Consider the following 4,093-nt stretch of genomic DNA (forward strand, 5'->3'; position numbering starts at 1 on the left):
CGGCGTCTCAGTAAGGTTTTCCGTATCGTGGCTCTCCGTACTGGGGGTTTCGCGACGGAGGCTTTAAGTAGGCGGAAGGGCAACGCAGGGGGCCACACGAGGGCCCCACACGCCAGGGCCGCGCGGCCTAGGGCTTGGCCGCGCCGCCCTGTTGTGGCGGCGCCTCGTGGCCCCACTTCCTTTCCCCCTCGGTCTTCTGGAAGCTTCGTGGGAAAATAGGACCCTGGGCGTTGATTTCGTCCAATTCCGAGAATATTTCGTTACTAGGATTTCTGAAACCAAAAACAGCAGAAAACAGCAACTGGCTCTTCGGCATATTGTTAATAGGTTAGTTCCAGAAAATGCACGAATATGACATAAAGTGTGCATAAAACATGTAGATATCATCAATAATGTGGCATGGAACACAAGAAATTATCGATACGTCGGAGACGTATCACCTGGTCTACCGCCGGAGGGGGGCCATTGGCCCAACCGGCCAAGCTTAGTTAGGGGCTTAGCCCAGTTAGCAGATTAGTGTTTCGCAAGTTCTCTTATCTCTACTACTTATAAAGGCACGAAGTGCCGTAGGAAAATTAAATCTGAACCGTAGGTAGACTTTCATCTAACGACCGGAAATCATTTGTTCTCCCCCTCCGCTCCCTCCCCAAATCACGCTGACACGCCTCCGAAGATTTGGATCCCCGCCCGCATGGCCTGATTTCGTGGATCAAATCCCACTGAATCATAGAAGTGATGGTTAACGCCGATAAATCCGGATCAAATCCTCTCTCTTTCCAGTTTTATCTTCCTCACACCTTTGTGTGGCTGCTCCTTTTACGATCCTGCCATAAGACGACGGATTCCCCACGTCGGTGGAGAGAGCATACGGCGGTGGGAGAGGCGGCGGTGGTGCTGCGGAAGGAGGGCGTCATCTGCAGCTGACGAAGCGTGCCCCGACGAGGTTGCCGCCGTCGGGCGCCATTTTTTCTCACGCCAGCCTCGAGCTGGTCGCGTTCTATGACATGTAGCTCGCGCGCGCATGACTCCTACGCCGCTTCCCGGCCTGTACCGCCACCTTGCTATTCCGGACCGCATCGGCTGCGGCGCCGCCACACTACATGTTGTTGCCTCTGTCGTCTGGCACTTCATCTACCAGGTGAAGCCCTGCTCCAATACCAGTGCTACGGCATTGGATTTATGCTCTCCTTTTGTTTTCGAAAAAATATTGCAGGCTCACAAGGAAGAGATCGTTGGATTCCTGTAGATGGCATCCTGCTCACTTTGGTGGCACACTTAATGGCGATGAAGCATTTGGTGCTGAAATAGGTGGGTAGCGTATCAAGAGGGATCCATGAGCGAAAACCATGGTGAAGGATTTCCTGTCCATGCCATCCAGATGGGTCTGTCCTGCTCCTCTTTTAATACATTCTAGGCATCTTAAAGTAATTTGAGGACCAAGAATGGCGGGCATTTGACAAACATATGTTCCTTTCTGATAACTTCCTAAATACTTATGTGTGCTGTACCAATAGCCAAAATATGTCTGCAAACTAGGTTCAGAAAATTATGTCAGTGCGATTGATCTGTAAAAATACTTGTTGTTGTTCTGTACATTTTACTGTCCATGGAAATACCAAAGTTTACGCTATGATTACAATTGTAACCTAAGTAATAATGATATATATTTCTTTCGTAATATGCCCGCAACTAGGCATCAGACTCTGTTGTATCTAGAATTCTTTTGCTACTAGCTATGTATTCTCTGTTTTAATATTTGTGGTAATGTAGATTGCTTTCAAAAGATATCACTTCCAGGTTCTCTAATAAGAAGATGACATTGTTACCTTTTTCTGAATATTCGAAGCATATCTTATGTTTTACACGAGGTGCTGCCGAAACTTCACAACCGTACATATGTATCAGATAGATATATCATGCCTCACTGTTATACTGCTCTAGAAGAGTTAATATACACTTTTGGGAGATTGGCTTAAACGCTTCTTCTGCAGTTTGCAGATTGTGGAAGGGTGCTTGTCTTTAAGTATATCTAGCAACTATCAAAACAAAAAGAAGCTTTCAGTGTCATCGGCTTAATTTTCCTTAAATTATATTATGAATTTGATTTACTTTGATACTTTGCAGGAGAATTTTAGTGGAAACCCTCCTGGATCCACCCTTTCTCCAGGGGAGCTGTCTCAGACTCTCAATTAAGATGAGCGTGCACATTTTTTCTCCATCTTAGTTTCTGCTAATGCTAAAGGTATAGTATTGCCTCAATATAATTTTTCCTTACATCTTCTTATGCTACAAACTGTTAACCTATTAAGTTATATGTACAGGCATGATTATCAAACGAGTCTTTTTTCCTTATTAGGAGATGCAGGGGTGGATGTGTGTTGCGCTGTACTTAATTCAAATCATTTTAATTTCAGTGGTACAAGTTGCCGAATGGTTTTCTTAGCACCACTTATTAACCACATTTTGGCAGCATTATGCTTCATAGTTCCTTCTACCATCCCAACAAGAGTTATTCATATTTGACAAAAGAATGTCTTGCAGTTTTCCCTTCAAATTACAGTCACACCCTCCATCATAAGGGATTAAATTCTTAATCCTTTGTACATCTTGAGCATTATAATTTTCTGCTCAATACAAACTGCTTATGCAGTAGTTCTTATAATTTTATATATTAAGATATTGCTATTTTACATGAAAATTGTTCGTATAAATTTTTGGCTTTAGTAATACTTTAACTTGTTTGCGCTGCTTTATGGTTCTAACAGCGTGGTTAGCTGGTCAGATGGATATGAAATATCTCCTTTTGTCTTTAATGTTTTGCATTTCCCTTCTCCAGGAGTCAAGGTTCCAAAAAATTGTTGAGTGTCCCATTCTTGTTGTCATCCTCCTGGATACATATCAAGAGACAAGAGCCACACTTGCCACGAGCAAGTTTTAGCATGGCTATATTTTGTGAAATTACCATATATTGTTTAACATTCTTAGAATGGTTTTTCAGTTAAATTGAGTGAGCTGATGATGACATATACCGCTTGGAAGTAAAAGATTTTTAATATTCTGAATTTTAATTGTATATATCTTGTGGATGTCATTTCCTAGATATGCATGAGCCCTGCTCATGAATCAACCCTCGCAACCATGCGTTAGTTGCATCCTTTACTCAAGCAAGATTTCATCTTTGGAATACGAGATTGCATCTTTGAAACATGTACGAACTAATATATATATTATGGAGTTTTTCATTTTTTAGTTTATATTTTTTTATTATTCTGATTTGTATTAGTTGACGTGCGCTGCACGTGCAAACTTACTAGTATATACAAGTTGTAATAGACTCAATCAATCAAGCAATAATCAGATATCATTATTGCCGACTCCCAGAGGAGTCGGCCTTCTCCCGTCCGCGCCGCCCAAACCCTAGCCGCCGCCTTCCGCGTGCTCGCGACGGCGCCCTGCCGCCGGCGCCGCCTTCCTCCCTCTCGCTCTCAGCACTTCCACCCCTACAATCTACGCCCTCGTTCCGGTAGAACCCTAGTTTCTACCACAACGGGAACCTCCCATCAGTTTTGTTGCAGCAAGACAATTACACCGTGCACTTCATCCAGATTAATTAGCTACTTGCACGTAGTCACTTCTTCCAGATTGATTGGGCTGCCACCATCGATCCACCGTCAATGGACGGAGATGTAAAAATAATCTAATTGAGGCAAGACAGTTACACCGTGTATTATTAGATTCGCGTTGGAGGCGCCTGCACCTCCCCGTCAAGATTTGGAGCTCCTCACTAAGTAGCCGTGATAATATGATTGGCCAGTAAAAGGGTTGATCAATGGAAAATACCTGATTAATATTGAAGACGTGATGCTGAGGGGTGCACTCCGCATCAATATTGCAGCAGACCAATCAATCTGGAAAAAGTGACATGCAAAAATAGCTAGCTTGGCCTACTGTACGCGCAGCAACTTCAATCAATCTCGCACTTAGCTTTTTGGTATAGGGATGCATGGATGGTAAAAGTCTGAAACCTAAGAACGTTCATCTGCATGCACCGGCTGAATCATCACAGTTGGCCGGCCGGCCGGACGATCGCACC

The 4,093-nt window shown here is 43.7% G+C and overlaps 1 long non-coding RNA gene across 1 annotated transcript; it reads left to right on the forward strand.

The window, feature by feature from the left end:
- The first annotated feature begins 1,218 nt into the window (after positions 1 to 1,218).
- On the forward strand, positions 1,219 to 2,662 carry LOC127318458 (uncharacterized). The gene is made up of 2 exons (XR_007861883.2): positions 1,219 to 1,382; positions 2,125 to 2,662. It is a non-coding gene; the product is annotated as an uncharacterized lncRNA (long non-coding RNA).
- Positions 2,663 to 4,093: the final 1,431 nt, after the last annotated feature.

The sequence above is a fragment of the Lolium perenne genome, chromosome 7 (assembly GCF_019359855.2).
Source record: "Lolium perenne isolate Kyuss_39 chromosome 7, Kyuss_2.0, whole genome shotgun sequence".
NCBI classification, from domain to species: domain Eukaryota; kingdom Viridiplantae; phylum Streptophyta; class Magnoliopsida; order Poales; family Poaceae; genus Lolium; species Lolium perenne.